The sequence below is a fragment of the Camelus dromedarius genome, chromosome 5, assembly GCF_036321535.1.
Source record: "Camelus dromedarius isolate mCamDro1 chromosome 5, mCamDro1.pat, whole genome shotgun sequence".
In the NCBI taxonomy this organism is placed as follows: Eukaryota; Metazoa; Chordata; class Mammalia; order Artiodactyla; family Camelidae; genus Camelus; species Camelus dromedarius.
In genome coordinates, this window is record NC_087440.1 from 69,106,268 (window position 1) to 69,123,590 (window position 17,323).

The 17,323-nt window shown below is 51.4% G+C and overlaps 1 protein-coding gene across 5 annotated transcripts in view; it reads right to left on the bottom strand.

The window, feature by feature from the left end:
- Nucleotides 1-17,323, bottom strand: part of MIDEAS (mitotic deacetylase associated SANT domain protein) — a 65,493-nt gene that overhangs the window by 35,275 nt on the left and 12,895 nt on the right. The window contains exon 1 of one of the 5 annotated variants that reach the window (XM_064486101.1): nt 6,981-7,172. The exons of 2 other annotated variants lie outside the window; for them this stretch is intronic. The gene's annotated coding sequence lies outside the window, so the exon portion shown is untranslated. Of the gene's footprint in view, nt 1-4,410; nt 4,434-5,445; nt 5,970-6,980; nt 7,173-17,323 lie in introns of those variants that run through there. 2 more of the 5 variants (XM_031454021.2, XM_064486102.1) reach the window with 2 other exon arrangements.

The window sequence follows — 17,323 nt, forward strand, 5'->3', positions numbered from 1 at the left end:
GCTCCTCTTTCCTCCCTCCTAAGGCGAAAGTGGGGACGTTCTACTGGAACCTCAGAGAACTCACTGCCTCTCAGCTTCCCCATTTGAAAGTGAAGGAGTTGCACTAGATGTCCTGAAGTGTCTAGCTCTGGGATGACTCCTGGGAGCTGGAGAGCCCAGGACTATGACCGGGGGACCAGCTGGAGGGTCAGACAGAAGAAGGTGAGGTGGGTGGGAGGCTGAGGCCAGCCAGGTGTGCGCCCCAAGAGCTGCCAGTAGGCTGGGAGGAGGGGGAGGGAAAAAAGGAGGAAAGGAAAGGCCAGCTATATGCACTCTTGGGACTTTGAGTTACCACTCAGGTCTGTTTCTGAGCTCCTTTCTGTTTTTGTGTTTTTGTTTGGGGGTGGGTGGTAGTTAGGTTTATTTATTTAGCTAGTTGTTTTAATGGAGGCACTGGGGATTGAACCGAGGACCTCTTGCATACTAAGCATGTTCTCTAACCACTGAGCTATACCCTCCCCACTCTGAGCTCCTTTCTGAGGAACCTGCCCCTCCAAGGAACTGGCAAATTCTGGCAACAGCAGGCTGGATTGAGGCCTCTGTCGGCCCAGTTGCTGGAAAAAGCTAGGACTCGAAATCCCTCACTGTTTTCCTTCCTCTCTGGACCCCATTTCCCCAGAAAAGTTGGGTGGCCTCAGAGGAAACCCCCTTCTGGCTGCAAGCCTGGTGTACTTCCCTCTCTCCAAGCTTCGGCCTGGACATACCTCGCCCTGGCTGCTCCCCTCCCCCTTTCCTGAGACTCCTGGAGGAAGAAGCACTGCCTGGAAAAAATAACACTCACCACGAGCTCCCTGTGGCTGGAGAGAACGGCAGAGGGAACAGGGAGCACCCTCCCGAGCTGGCCACAGCACCAGGCTGTGTTCCAGGAAGAGCAAGATCAAGAACCACTGCCAGGGATGCCTCAGGCTTCCAGCCCCTCTCCTTCCCACCAGCCCCGGAAAACCACAGCCAGCAAGTTGAGGCCCTCAGGGAACCCCCACCCCCACCCTAGCAAAACCCCAGGTCTCTTCTGACATGTGGCAACTTTCTTCTTATATAACATCTTGTTGTCCCACCCCCTACTCCACTCCCACCCCTCACTCCACCCCAGCTATTTCAATTGGTGAAAAAGCCAAAGTGCTCTTAGGAGTGACAACTCCCACCTCAGGCTCCACCCAAACTTCCACTGAGGCCACACTGGGAGGCTTCAGGTGAAGCAAAGACAAGGGGACTTTTTCCCAGTCTGAGAAAGCAGCCTTCCTCCCACCCATGTGAGCAGTTCAGCCTGAGGCCTGGGCGGGTAGGTTCTCGGGAGCACAACGTGATCTCTGGGAAGTTGAGCCCTTAACCCTCGGCTGCAGGCACAGAATCTCTTGCAGTGGTACACAGGCAACAGGCTGTGGGCTGGTCTAGGCTAGAGTGTATCACACAGTTGCACCCAGGGCCTAGGGAGTTTGAAAATGAGCTTCATTTTCATAAGCCCCAGCAGCCTGGAAGAGTACCCTCCTACCACAAGCAAGAAACCCTTTATTTCTTCTTCCCTGGAAGAAACGAAAGACAAATAGGAGCTGGGCTTGGTCAGAACCAGTAAAATGCCAGCCATCATCTACTGAGTACCTACTATCTGCCAGTCATTTTGCAGGCATATTTTTCCACAGCAACCCTTTGAAAAGTTATTATCCCCATTTTATAGGTGAGGAAACTGAGGCTCAGGAAGTTAAGCAATGCCCAAAGCTACACAGCCAGTGGGGAAGCTGGAGCATGAACCCAAGTCTGCCCAGGCCCTGTTCTTTTGCATCCACCAGGCTTCTGTCAGAGCCACTGGCCAGGTTACCGTCCACACACCATCCAGGAATGGTATTCTGAGTGTAGGGGTGGAAATAGGTGTGGACAGTTTTGCTTGATGGCTCTGGAATCTGAACTGATGCCCCACTAACTGTTATTGCTCCCAAGAGTGTGAGTGTGAGAGCCCCTGTAAGTGTGTATGTGTTGGGGGTGGAGGGAGGGTGATCTGGATTCCAAATAGCAGTTTCCAACACCGAAGTTATGCTGTAATGCTTCTGATTCATAAAGTGAGCTCACAGTTTCACAGTATCCTGAACGTTGCTTTGAATGCAAATAAAGATCCCATAAGTAAGAACTGGGGATTTCAGCACACTCCACCCAGCTCCAGCTGAGCTCGCACTTTATTCAGTTCAGCCCCACACAGTCAGAGCACTCCTGTGCAGGAGCTACCCTTCCAAAGGAACTCAACCTCTGGCTGCATTTCCTGCAGCCTACAGAGTATCAGGGAAGAATGGAGCCCCCAGGCTGCTTCTGTACTCATGCATGCACACACACAGGAAGGGTGCCTATTGGCCTGGCCAAAGGAAATGCCCAAGTTAGCAGATTCCCAGGCGGGAGGCTTCACACTCTTTCACCCTGAGGTCCTGCTGGGGTCAGGATGGCTGGGACGTGCTCTCCAGAAGGTCAGCCATAGGGCAGTGCCAGGAGACTGGCTTCACCAGCACCAGAATCACACATGGACCAACCATTCTGAAACCAATGGCACAGTAGAGAGCCCCAGCAGTAGGACTCACTGGGCCTACCACATGCTAAGTCCACATTGTTTTGTTGTTGTTTTAATAAATGTTGGCTCTCTATTTACTTATTTATCTGTCTGTTCATTTATTTATTCAATGGAGGTCCTGGGGTTTGAACCCAGGACCTTGTACACACTAAACATATGCTCTACCACTGAGTTATACCCACCCCCTCAAAGTTCACGTTGTTTTTGATGGAGATCTTTCATTCTTTTTGTTCAGCTAACATTTACTAAACACCCACTAAATGCCAGATATTATGAGAACATTATAGAGGACATATTAGAGCAGAGGCTATGATAATGCTGAAACGTGCTTTCAGCATTCGAAGTATATGTGCTAACTTGCAGAATCTTCACCACAACTCTATGAAGAAGGTAGAGAGACTCTAGCTCCCAGTTTGTGTTGTTGACCACTATTCTATAGTATATACACAAATGGCTACAAAAGGTGGCAATGAGTGTTCAGAAGAAGGCTTCTCCAAAGAAATGGCATTTGAAACAGGATTAGAAGGAAATAAGCAGGAATCTCCCAGCCACTTGCGACCATCCCCACTCCACCATGAGCAAAGTTTCCCTCTGGGAAACTCAACAGCAGGAGAGGGGCTGTCAAGGACAAGAATTCCTGGACTGGGCCCACTCCCCTTCCAGGGCACTGTCCCATGCAGACAAGGGCCCAGAGAGAGAGGCCTTGGCTCCACTGGGTAGCTCTTCCCTGAGTTCTGCACCCTCAGGAGGGCTTCAGCTGATATCTATAACTGTATATTGTCTTTTTTTTTCTCCCCTCCATTTACTAAAAGCAGCAGCCCACAGGACTAAACACTTGAGTCATTTTTAAATTCCACATTTAAAAGTTGAACTCTCATCCTCATGGGCACTTCAAGGTAGTTTTTCCTAGGGTGGGGTGAGGGGCTGGCAGAGCCAGGGGTAGTGTGGGTTCTGCCTGGTGCTTGGAGAAGCCACACTGGCCGTGGTCTGGCTGTTCCAGAGCAAGTTGCATGGTTGGGGGTTGGGGGAAGGGACCCTCCAGGTTCTTCACCCCCTGGTCCCCTGGGAGCTACTCAGACCACAGTAGCCAGCCAGAGGCCAATACAATTAGAATGGAGACTAGGCCAGAGCCATGCAATGAGATGGTTTATCATAGTAATTGAATATTTACACCTCTATTATTCACTGTCCAGAGCTGAAAAAAGAGGACCCATAAATTCCTAATCCGGGATGGTTTCTCCATTCCCCTCCATCCTGAAGCCATCTAACAGCCTGTGAAAAAGCTGCATTTCTCTGATGCTAAAGGGGCCCGAGCCACACCATCCCTAGGAGGTTCTGGAGCAAGTCAGGTGGTTTTCTCCCCTCAGCCAGCGCCCCACAAGAGAGGAGAGGCTTCTCCTCAGAGCTGTGGTTCTTCCACCTTCACCAGGCCTCCAGTCTCAATCCTGAAGCTGCTAGGCCAAGGAGAGGCCAGACCTCCAGGCTGCCACCAGGCCAGGCTCCCCCTGCTGGAGCAAGCTAGACCTCCCCTCCCCCAGCCATAACTGCCAACAGGGATCCCCTGCAGACACGTGCCACGGTGGCCTCCATAGTCACCCAGGGCCAGCCAGCACTTCCCCATCCCACACTCCCCTGAGCAAGGCTCCACAGGCTGGCATACAGGCCCCACGTGGGATGGTGGAAGCAGGAAGTAGCCACCAAAGTTGTGACCAACAAAGTTTTAAATGGGGGCGAGCAACTTCCCCTTTCAGCCTTCCAGCATCTGGCTCTGGAGGCTGGGCTGGAATACCCACGGCCCCCGCCCCCCTTTGAGTGGCAGGTACCTCTTGCAGGTCTGCCTTCCTTGGGACTTAAGCCTGAAAGACCCAGGCCCTCATCCAGAAGCCTGGGTGAGGGCCCTCCAGGTGCAACCTGGTGCACACGCTCCTGGATGCGTGAGCTGAAAGAGGTATGACTGTCTCCACCAAGCCGGCCATATGCAGGGTCGAGACAAAACCTGGGCTCCCGAGTTCCGCACAAGCACCACCAAACGCAGCACAAGGTGAGGCGGCGGGAGTGCTCTGCAGGCCGCAGCGGCGCGGGGCGTGCGGGGGCGGGCGAGAGATGACAGGTCTGAGGTGCGCCAGCAGCCGGCAGTGCCGGGGTGCGCGGGGTGAGGCCGGCCCGCCTGCCCTAAACGCTCCAGCTTAGGCCTCTACTGCACTGGCCCGGTTCCCTGCCACTCCGCCTCTGTCCTCCAAACTCCCGGCGCGGGCGCAGTATCCACGACAGCTCTCCGGTGCACACGGGAAGGGGAAGGGGCTCCTGCGCCAAGTTTCAGTAGCTCGCGAACCCCTCCGGCGCCTCCCGGATCCGGGCTGGATCATGCAAGCTGGTCCCTGAGGACACCACGTTTCGCTCAGGCGGAGGAAGAGCCGCCGTATTCCTGAGCCGCCGCCGCCGCCGCCGCTGCCGCCGCCGCGGGCCCCGCGGGTTGGGAGGGTTTTCCTGCCCGGGCCGCGCCCGGGTGGGCGGGAGCCGCGCGCGAGCTGCGTAGCTGCACAAACACGGCGGGTTGGCGCTGCACACGCAGCTGCTGGCCGGGGGTGCGGGCCGCCGAGGGGCGGGCGACAGGGCTGCAAACGCACGTACACACGCACGCGCTCCCCTCACCGCCCAGGCCACCGAAGTTGCCGCGCCGCGGCCCAGCAGCCCCGAGCCCCCGCTCCGGGCCGCGCCTGCAGAGCTGCAGCCCGCGCGCCCCGCCGCCACCGCTTGCGCGCAGCTCGGGGTCCCTTGGCTGCTGCCGCGGCCGCCAGGGCGGGCTCTGCGCCGAGCCGCGTGCAGGCCTCAGCCACTGGCCGGGCAACCCCACTTACCCTGCTCCTGCTCGAGCTCCAGCATCGGCTGTCCCCTTTCCGCCGCAGGCCGCCGCCTTCGGGTCGCCTCCCAGGCTACTGCCGCCTGCACGCACTCCCGATTTTGAAAACAAACAGGCGCCGCCGCCTCCCCGCGGCGCTCGCAGGGCTTCCGCCAGCCCGCGCCTCCAAAGGCTGGGAAGTTTGCTGGCAGGGTCCGGGCGGCACGCGCGGGCTGTCACCCCTCGCTCGTGGCTCAGGAGCCTCGACGCAGCCCGCGCCCGTAGTGTCCGCCTCGCGATCGCTCTCCCTCCCTCCGTGTCACCCCCAGTCCTGCGATGCAGTGTCAGGATTGCACTGCTCTGACTCATCGGTTGAGCTCACAGCTTGAAAAAAAAGAGAGAGAGGGCGAGAGGCAACAGCGAAGGAGGAGGACTCTCTGGCGTGCTACAAAGGATTGCACAACTCGGGGCTGGGAGCGCGGAGCGCCCAGCGGCCGGCCGGCGCGCGCGGCACGGCGGCGAGCAGGAACCAGCTCTACCACTTCATCAGCACAACTGTCTCGGGTCGGCCTCTCAGCCAGCAGGCCCGGCGCCGCCCACTTCCTGCGACCAAATAAGGCTGGGGAAGGCGTCTTCAAACCTCCGGCGGCTGCCGGGGCTGGGGATTTCCAGCAGACCTTACCTCCACTCCCAAGTCAGTCGCCACCCTCCCCCAGCCCAGGCAGGCGCCCCCGTGGGCTTTGCTGGAACCAACAGGCCACGCGGCTCTTTCCTTTCACACCAAGGTCAGGAGGAGACGGTGACGAAATGTTTGGAAACCCATCGGGCCTGCCAGGAAAGTATGTGTGTGATGTTGGGGAAGACACAAGTCGCTTTCTTCCACAAAGAAAACTCTGGTTTTGGATACGGTAAAGCATGCACAATCCTCTCCCAGACGCTTTTATTAACAGTCTCCCCAACTTTTACCTTCTGGCTCATCAGCATCCTAGTGGTGTGAAAGTTGTTGAGAAACTAGTCCCAGCCCCCATAAAAGACCCATATCTCAATTACTTAGGTGATATAAAGCTCTTGGGTTTAGTTCTAGCAACTGAGGCCAGAATTGGGCAGCTTTTCACTGCATGCCTACATTTCCCCTACTTTCCCTACTATCCCCACGCCTCCTCACTTCTTAAGAAGATGAGAAACATTTCTGCTACTCAAGAGGTTCTCGCTGCCCCCCACCTTCAATGAGGCTCCAGAGGCAGGAGAAAGTCCAGAGGAGGGAGCTCTTTTTTCCTGGTTCCTTTCATTTGTTTTTGTTTTTTGTTCTTCCCAAGGAGATGGGTCAAAAGGAGGTTTTCCTTGGAAGGAAAACTTGAAAGAACACACTGTGTCCTGGCACCTGCTTTTTCCCTGTGGCCAGTCCTGAGAAGCAGGTACATCCCTTGCTTCCTCAGGGGAAGGGGAGGGCAGCAGAATATGATTCCCACAGCCCCTCTGAGCCTGCAGGGCAAGGAGCTACCCCACAGCACCCCTCCTGCAGCCCCCAGTGAATGACAAAGACAACACTCATACCTTCTGCCTTGAAATCTTCAAAAACCCACACTTGCTTCTACGGGGCATGACCTTTCTGTCCTCTTCCACCCCTTTGCTGGCGGGAGCACCTGGGTGCATCTGAAGCTCACACCTCACCCAGGAGGAAAAGGGTTTATTTGCACCTTGGTGTGACAGGTATGTCACAGTAATGACAACTTAGTCTTATCTGCAAAAGAAAGATAATTATGCCAGGGGACTGGATCAGATGACCTCTGAAAATTCCTTCCAGTTTCAAATCCATGATTCTGTAATGGTAAAAAATGAATGGAAGAGCCAGGGAAACCACCTCCAACAAAGAAAAGCTCAGGCTCTCAGATTTAGCATCTGCTCTGACAGTATTGTTCCTGAAAATTCTCAAAGGATGTCCCCACACACAGCCTACTTAACAACCCTGTGTGTGAGAGAATTTCATCCCACTCATTTTAAGGATGAGAATATTAAGGTTCAGAGAGGTTGAGTGATTTGCACAAGATCACAAGGCAACCTAGTGGTTCATCACCTCTCTGTTCTCCTTCCCATCTCCCCCAGGAAAGACAGTCAGCAGTTGAGGGACTGGGGTACTCAGGCATGCAGACCCCAGAGTAGAGCCTAGACTCTCAGGATTCCTGGCAGGGGCTTAGTGTAAAGCCTTTTTGTTTCTTCCATTTGTCTGAGTTTTTTTCCTTCTCTCTGACACCTCATCAAAGCAAGGAAAGCAAAAGCAAAGCCACTTGGTCCCCCGTGCACTGCTGCCAGGTTTCTCTGCAGACCTGCAGCCATCCTGACCTCCCACTAGGGTCTGGCCCCCAAAGCGAGGCCTGGAGAGCCAGTGCAGACCAGCCCAGGGATGTTCCCCACCAAGCAGAAACCCGCCTGGGGTGCACATTCCTAGAAGAGCCTGCCACCATGGAGCCAGGGCCCAGCCTCCAGGGAACAAGTGGGAGCCACTCCAAAGGGCACTCCTCAGCCTTTTGCCGCCAGGACTTCCTCCCTGTCCCACGCCGGGCTGCTGGGCCTGGCCCAGGAAGTCGCACAGGGAGTAGAGGTAGGTGGCAGGATGCATGAGAAATAGAGTCGGTGACCTGAAACAGCCCTGCTCATCTTGGAGCAGCTCATGCCTTCACCCCAACTAAAATTCCAAATTCAGGCCACCTCAGAGATGGAGAAGGAGTGTGTGTGTGTGTGTAGGGAAGGAGGGCTCAAGACTGTCCCAGATGGCCCCTGCCTGGCAGGAGAAGTCTCCCTCCCAGAGGCAGGCAGATGAGGATGTGTAAAGAAAGCTGCAGCTCTTCCGGGAAAGCCCTGGAGGTCAGTTTTGCTGCAGATATGACAGTGCAGAATCACTGACATGTGAAGTGAAAGTTTTGGTTTTAGAAGCCCCAGCCCTTTCTACAGGCCTCTGGAGCAGCTAAGAAGGGTGCCCTTTGGGAAAGAAAAAAAAAGTGTTCCAGGGACCTCACCCATACAGTGGGCTTTTCTCCATCATCCAAACTTCTTTGTAAACTGCAGGAAAGAGAGGACAGAACTCCAGTTCCTAGGGAGTGCATCTGCTGAGAAACACCCCAGGAAGCAAGGCACCCTAGACAGGATTCCAAACTCTGGGTCCCATGACGGCAGAATATGGCATCACGGAGGCTTCCTGGAACCACATCGGCTCTCTGGACTCCACTCAGAGTGATCCCCACTACCCTGAGTGTCATCACCAATTTCCACTTCTGGGACAACCTAAGACCAGTAAGCAGCTTCCTCAAGGGTGAGTTTTGTGGTATGTGAATTATATCCCAATGAAGCTGTTATTAAGAGAAAAAAAAACTTCAAAGGAAGGCAGGTTCTCACTACCCACCCACCTGCCTACATTAACTTTCTGCTTCTATCATTCACAACATAAAAGAGTTTTCCTTACTCCAAACCCCATGTCTGCTTTCCTGTCATTTTTCCATTGTCCTTTCTCTGTCAGGACTTTCCACTTTCCATCGAGGCCAGGACACATGGTGCATTTAAGTGAATAACTAACCTTTGCAGGAATGGAGGGAACTGGGGGTACAAATACATTTGAGGAAATCACAAGTCCACAATGCTGGGTTCCTTATGTCCCTTATGTTCCTTGTGTCCCTGTTTTCATTTCCCTTTCCAGAATAAAGGTATTACCTCTAGGACCTCATTACCTACAGTTACAACAGAAGAAAGAGAAGGTTGCAGAAAGAACAGGCAACCAGGACCGACTTTAGGTCCTGCCTAACTAACCCATCACCGTGTGATCTTAGGAAAGTTGACACTTAAGACCCTAAGAGATGTACTTTATTTACTACACAAAAAAATAAAAGAATGTCTACCTTCTAGGGACTCTGGGGAATCCCAAGGACAAAAAACTGCGTTATAAATGTATCATGCTATGTACCGTAAGAGGTTACAAATTTTTTTTAAACTGCTTTATCCTATAACCCTATCTCCCAAAACTAGCTTCTCCCTTTCAAGAATCTAGTCCAGGCAAGATTCTTTATCCTCTGAAAAGACCCCAGGTCCACCCCATCAGCTTCAGGGTGATCCTCTGCTGGGCTCTGCCCAGAGACTCTTTCCAACACTGGCTCAGTGCCCTACCCAGGTGTCTCTCCAAGCTTCTGTCCCAGTCCCCACTCTTTGTGTCTTTCCTACCAAGCTTGTCCACAGTGCACCCATCCAGCCTGAATAGGGACACTCCTTTGATGCCTGTGTCTTCTCTTCACCCCTTTTTGCCATGTCCTTCCCCAGCCATTAAGTTAAGCCACCATGTGCTGAGAAATCCCTTCACTGTGTTCTCTTTTACCCTTGAAAACCCAGGGGACTCTCTGCCTCAGTTCACATTTACTTCACCTGTTCCGGGGCAGGGCCATGCCTGCCACAGCAGCCCACAGCTGTCCACATCCCTTGGCCCTCCCACCTACCCCCGCCTCCACCTCCCTCTCTCGCAGGCCTGGGTCAGGTTCTGAGTGTCTTTGTCAGGCCTGAGAGGGAGCTTCTGCAGAGGTCCCCAGTTGCTGCTGTCACTCTGGGAGAGATGTCTGGCTGGGTACAGGGAGAAGGACAGAACAGGTGTGGCTGCCAGGGAGAGTGGGCCGCCAGGGCCATGGGGACAGGAACGTCCTTTCTTCACAGAGCCAGAGCTGCCAGTTTCCCAAAGGCCTCATTTCAGCACAGTTCTATGCCCCCTGCAGAACCAGTCCCAGGCAGACTCCTTCACTGGCAGTTCTCTGGAGTTCAGCTTCCCGACACTTGTGGCTGTGGTGGCTGTGAGCCAGGAGGAATGGGACCTCCGAGACCAGTGTATGCACTGGGCATGCTTTAAAGTAGTATTTTTAAATGAAAACAAGTAAAAATGATGCATCTTGGACTATAATCCAAAATTCAGATTCATGGCAATGTACAGGTTAAGGTCACAGGCTGAGACCTGAGTCCAAATCTTGGCTCATACTAGAGCCTGATGACCTTAAGCAAGTTACTTAAACACTTGGTTTTCTCATGTGTGAAATGGGTATGATAAGTAAGCCCTTAAAACACGGTCTGGCATTCGTTAAGTCTTTCATAAGTGTTGGCTATCATTTTTTTCTCATCTCCTAACTGAACTTCTAGTCTTGCACACTTATCCCCCACACTCCCGACAGAGTGACCATGTCCCTTTTCAATAGCTGCCATCATCCACTGCAAAAAGCTGAGACTTTTGGCCAGACTGCTAGGCACTTATGCTTCTGGAATGATCTGGCTCTGCCCCACTTCCCAGCTTCAAGCCCACACAGCCCAACAACCTGAAGTTCCCCAAGATGCCTGCTTTTCCCCACATGTTCTTCTTTCCACCACTTTCGCCCACAAGTAAACCCATACCCTGGTCTTGACTTGAGCTTAATGGCAGCTCTTCCGGGAAAATTTCCTTGACTCCTCCAACCAGAGGATGGCCCCTGGCGCCCTCCCAGATCCCCTGTGTCAGGCTTGTGCACCATCCCCCAGCTACAGTGAGTGCTGGTTGCTAAGGGCTCGCAACTGCCCCTTTCACAAAGGGAGGCTTTGCTGGGAGAGAACACTGTAGCCAATGATGGACTGCGGAAGGGCGGGGAGGTGGGTGGAGAGGGGAGGATCCAAAAGGCCCACCCCCTCTACCTCAAGGTAAGATCAGATCTGTTGTGATGCAATTTATGTTCCAGCGCTCCCTGTGGAATCTGGCTGAAGCTCGGTAGCTTCAGCTGCAACACATCCTTCCTTGCTTAGCTTTTCCCCCAGTCCAGAACTGCTTTCCTCCCTCCCCTCCTCATGAGAGTACTTCCTAAATCAATCCCAGGGACCCCGAACTGTCTCAGGCTCTGCCCCTAAGGACCAGAACAGCCATTCTCTCTCCTAATTCCCACGGCATCCTCTGTTTATCTTTACTCTATCCCCTAACATTGTTCTACCATTGCTTACTGCACCATCTCCCTACTAGGATCAGAGCTTCTGAAGGGCACAGCCTAGTCAGTCACCTTGTATCCCTTGCATAAGTGCCTGCACATGGTGGGTGCTTAGGAAATGCTTGTTGATAGATGCATGAGTAAAATATTTGTGAAACCTTGAGGTAAGCAATAAAATGTAACTATTATTGTCACAACTTTTATTACTGTTCTGTTCCTTCCATTCTAAGATGCACATTTTCTCCCATTTTAATATCTCCAAAATCAGGATGCATCTTACAATTGATAGCATATCATGGTTTAATTAGTGGCATTTTCTCCTTCATAGCTGTACATAAAATAATGGCCATTTTATAATCATTCGCTTCCTAGGTTCAATGGTGCATGGTATTATTATTATTATTATTACTACTACTACTACTACTGCTACAGAGACTCGATCTCCTGGGTTCTGAGGATTGCAGGGCAAAGTCCATGGAGCTAAGTCCCCGTTACCTGAGCTCAGTAGCTCTCAGGCAAGCTCTCATAAAGTGACCTGCAGTTCTCCAAGGATCAGAAAGACCCCTGTCTCCCGACACCCGTGGACTCCCACGAAAGCAGACCAGTGTGATGCGGTACGTACTCTGGACTGGGAGTCAGGAGAGCAAAGTTCTAAGCCTGGTTTTTCTTCTAATTTTCTGGATGACCACACACAGAACCTATCAACACACTTATTGAACACTTACTAAATGTTTGACGTGATGTGAGCCTAATGAACCCACCCAGCACCCTGAGAGGAAACCATTATCCCCATTTTATAGATAAGGAAGCTGAGGTTCAAAAAGGTTAAACAGCTCTTCCAAGGTCAGACAGACGGAATTTGACCGCTGGTTTTTTGAGTCTTTCTCTCTGATATATGAGGATACCTCTCTGGGCCTGGGTTTTCCCAGTAAGGAAATCAAAAAATGAGAGGTCACAGATTAGAGGCTTACAAGCCATTCTCATTCCCAGATATATTGTATTTGACCCATATAATATGTTTTACTTTAATTGAATTAAATTTATTGTCAACATTTATTTAAACCAGGAGATTTAAGCTAAAAATCAGGATTTCTGGTTTGTCATGAAAAAAACTGGAACACTGGCCCCACTGAGCCCTCCTTCTTGGAGGTGGTGCCAAGTAGCGGCGCAAGGGGAGTAGCATTATGAGAGGAACAGCACTGCAATAGGAGTAGCACGTGATTCCACCCCTTCCTAGGCCACGGGTCACTATTGTTTATCATCTCACTGGTGCTGTTTTCTTGCACCCAGCCAGTCTCTGTTAGTGATATCCCCCCAACCGCCCCAGCCCCCGACTCCTGTTCCCTATGGGCCTTTGAGTGGGTGATCCTTAGACCAGATGAACTCTAGTGCCCTCTCCAGCCCTCACAGCCTGTGGCTCCACCCAGAATCTCCCAGGTTGCCTCCCTCCAAGGAGGTCACTTTATGGACCTATTTCAGAACCACTCAGACAAGCCCCTGCCTCGCACCTACCTCCCCTTGGTCCCCATCACAGGGCCCCCATTGTCTGTCCCTCCTAATCCCTTCCATTCCCATCCCCACCCACAGCCAGTCCAGGGCTGCAGGTGGTGAGGGAGTGGCTGAGGTGGTAAACCAGCGGGGTGTGGAGGTGAGTTAGCCCAGGTCAAGGGGCGGGGCCCCACCCAAGGAGGCAGGGAGAGAGGAAGGCAGGACTTTGTATTTCTCAACAGGAAAGTGGTTCAAGGAGATAAATGTAAGTGGGAGGCTCCGCAGTCACAGAAGATGAGTATGGTTTGACACATAAGGAAACACAAACAGTAAATCATCGGGATGAAAAATGTACAGTATCAGCAGCAATTTAGGATATGCAAATTAGAACACCATTAAGGACCCATTATGGCCAGAGTCAACATGAAAATAAGTAAATAAATTAAACAAGAAAGCTGCTGTTGGCAAGGTCATCAGGAAAAAACTGCACATACATTGCTGTGCCACTATAAACTTCAAATCTTTCTAGAATGTGATTTGACATTATGTTGTAAGAGTTTAAGACCTTATGGTTAGGGAACCAGATTCCACGAAAACAATTTAAAATACCACCACAAAGGAGTTTTTATAAAAGACGCTCATAGCACCTGTATATAGACCTCCAAAATGGAACTCCATTCAAATTACAGTAGGGGATGGTAACAGAATGAAATATGAAAGGATTGACACATGGAAACGTTTGATGAAATCATGTTAGATGACAAAATCAATACAAAGAAATAGTAGAGGCAGACTTTTAAACTATGTTAAAACTTCCACAGGAACATCAGCAGCAATCAGAAGAGAATTCTGAACAATGTAAATTGCTAATGTGTAATGTTTATTCTGTTAAGTTCATCAAGATGGTTTAAATAATGATGATGATGATGGTGATGATGATGATGATGATGATGGTACTGTAAAGGTCACTGAACAGGATCTCCTCATCATAAAAATACCCCAGTGTAGGTCCCAGGGTGCATTGTAGGCCCAGGCCCCTGGCTCAATGAGGAAGTTAGAAGGGATGTAAACTGGGAGAGGAGGGGTTAAGACTGTGGGCAGGGGGAGGGCCCCAGAGCTTCCCTTATCAGGAAGACTCTGAAAGACACCTCTCCCCAAAGAAACAAAGTTACACAAATAAACCCACACCACTTAAGCTCCAACATCCTGGGTGCTAACTCTGACTGCTGCATTTGCGCTCTCAATTTTACTAATACCTTATTTCAGCAACTTCGGAGGTGACACCAGAGCTCTTTGTGGGCTAGCCTAGGAACCCAGCCACCATTTATAGCATTGTTTCTATGGAAATATGTTTCAAGCTTCAAGAAATCGAGCTGCTGACAACCCGGGGGCATGCACGTGGTCTCTAAATTAGGGAACTGAGACGAGCAGTTATTGCTGGGTCTTGGGCTCAGGAAGATGGCTTGTTACTTAAATTCTGTGTCAGTTAATACACCAGCAGCAATGATCCCGTTGGAGTTGGCTCTCAGTCACTGTAGGGGGTGGGGATGGGACCAAGGCATCTAGGAATGAATACGATATTCTAGGGAAGCACAGGGATATTCTCCACCCCTGCCTCCAAACCCACACACAAGCCTGCGTGTCGTGAAAGACATGAAACGGGCCTGAAGTACCCCTCGTGAGTATCCAGGCAAGCCCAGTGCCCACGCACTCTCCAGTTTCTCTCTGACCCTGGCAAACCTCCAGCCACAAGGCCCTATTTCAGTCTAATCGTAGAACAACAAACTCCAGATCCTTGACAGTTCTGGGATTTGGCTTTAGCGGATATATGCTTGAGACAACCCATCTTTCCGCACATTCTGCTGCGGTGGCTTCTGTGTTTGCAGGCTCCAACCTGCCTGCTTGAGGTCTGCCCAGGGCTCTCCAGCTCCCACCCACCTCGGGACTCCAAACAACACAAAGAGCCTCCATTTCCTGCCCTGAACTGTGCTAATCACGGAGAAACAAGATCACGGGCCACCACACGGTCACTCCACACGACAAGAAAGTTCCCCACTAAGAAGAACAGACTACCTGTGGGGAGGTAAACCCAAGGAGGAGTGGTGGGTAAGAAGGCCGTTCACTAGGCGTCCCAAGCACGCCAGAGATTAGAAAAGGTGGTCAGAGACAGTCAGCTGTTCAGCCACCAGGCCACACCTGCAGCTACAAGTCTCAGCAGAGCTCATGGCAAGATGGGAGGGGTCAGGGGGCCCTGCGGCTAAGCCAGAGGTAGACTGGATCAATGTGGAGGGCTTTCTGAGGCTGGCAGCTCTAAGTTTCCATACTATAATAAATATATGCAATACTGCAAACAGCTGAGAAATGAAGTCACTGGGACTCCACCTGGGTCAGGCAGGGCTGCAGGAGGTCAGTTTGCAAAGCACACCCTCCCCGCTGCCTGTGTGAGCTGCAGAAGAGAATCTGCCTCCTGCTGCAACTGGGCCTGCAGGACCAGGCAGCCTGGAGGTGAGTGGGTGGCTCAGAGGCAGAGCTCATGGCCACACGTGCTCTCTGGGCTGGTTTCCTGGAAATCCAGGTGCAAACAATCATCTGGGGCCCTGGGGACACTTGGGGGTCGCCTGCACCAGGCAGAGTCCACACTGGGAGCCCTACAGTTATACAGTTAGCCAGCCTATACAGTCAGGCCTCCAGTTGTGAAAAGACTCAGCCAATCTGAACTCTTCAGCTCCTGCAGTGCAGGTGGCTGATAAGGTTCCTTCTTTCAGGTGGTAACGGATGGGACGCTTAGAGTCTCCTCATCCAGATCCAAAGACGCTGCTACGTTAAGGTGTTTTTTAAAGAAAATTATATACACTATGTGTATATTACTAAAGCAATTTCAAATACACAAATACTCCATTCATAACCATTTCACCTAAATCCTGTATTTACCTTATGCCAACTTATACTAGAGCCAATGTAATCAGTTTTGATGCCCTCACCAAGTATATGTGCAATTTTGCCGACTAAAACAGAAGCCACTTTTTCACCAAAATTCTTCAACATTTTCCCATGAATTAATACCATCCTCATATTAATTTAACAGTGGCACAACATTCCACTGAGTCTAGGTGTCACATACTATAAAGCCATGTGGGAAACTCAGGTTATTTACAGTGTTTTACTGCTTTAAACAACGTTGCTATTAATATCTTTGTGTGTATAGCTCTTTTCCTTTCTAGAATTTTTTCCCTAGAATAAATTCTCAAGAGTAATACTAATATGTAAAAGGAAATTAACATTTTTATAGCTTCAAGTTCTACATCTTAAAAATATATTGTTCTGTGTGAGGTACCTAGACTATTTTCCAAAGTAGTTTTCCTGACAGCACTTCCCAGTCCTACCAGTCAAGGTCTACCCTTAAAATCCACTTTTCCCAACTCCCCAATGGGTCGGGCGTGTGAAGCACAAACTCTATGATTGAGTGGATGTTGGAGGTAGCTCAGTTGATTTGCTGGGGGAGGGATGAGGGAAGGAAGACAGAGATGTGGGTAGGAAGGTAGAGGACTGAGATGGACAGGAGGAGGGAGCAGGCCCCATGGAGGCAGAAAGAAAGGCAGATCCCAAAACAGATCCCTCCCAAAACAAGCCAACACCTCTCCAGGACATCAGACCCACCCCACCAACCAAGCTTCCTCTGAGCTGATCCTCCTGGGGCCAAGAACAAAGACACACTTCAATGGGTTCCTAAAGGAGATTTTAGAAATACCACGTGCTTCTAGGTTCTGAAACATATTTTGCAAACAGCAGAAGCCATGCACTCACCAATGGTCAAGTAAGCCCCTGCACGTGTGGGCTCAGCCATCAGGGTGGCTCGACTTTGAGAAAGCAAATCTCTTAAGAAAGAAAGTCCACCTCATCAGCCGTGGTGGGAAAGATGCTTCTGCACGGCGCTCTCTCTCTAAATGGCATGCAGACCCTGGATAACTGACTATTTCACACCAGAAGCATCCTTGAGAGGTAACCCAGGTCCCACTGTGAGGCACCATAAAGACACAGCCTGCTAGGCTCTGTTCACAGGCTCAGGGAATTTCTGAGTAAGAAAGAACCACATGGAGTCCAAGTCTTTCACTTTATGGACAAACCGAGACCCCGAGTGCCTGCTCTGGGGCTCCCGAGGCACCCTGCAGTCATTGTCAGGGGGGTGCTCCTCGTCCTCCTCCAACAGAGAGAGCCATGGCCTGTCCTGACCGTCACTCAGCTGAACAGGGCTTTCATTTTACAGAGCCTCAGTGTCTCCTCTCATGGTCTGCCAACTCGTTCTTCCTAGTTCTTTCTCTGGGCAAAGCCATCAGACAGTGCCAGGCATGGACACTCAGGGGTCCTCCAAGGGCAGCTGGTGTTTATCCTTCTGTGAGGGTTGGGGCTGGAGGGGAAGGAAGTCTCTGCCACCTTTAAACCAGC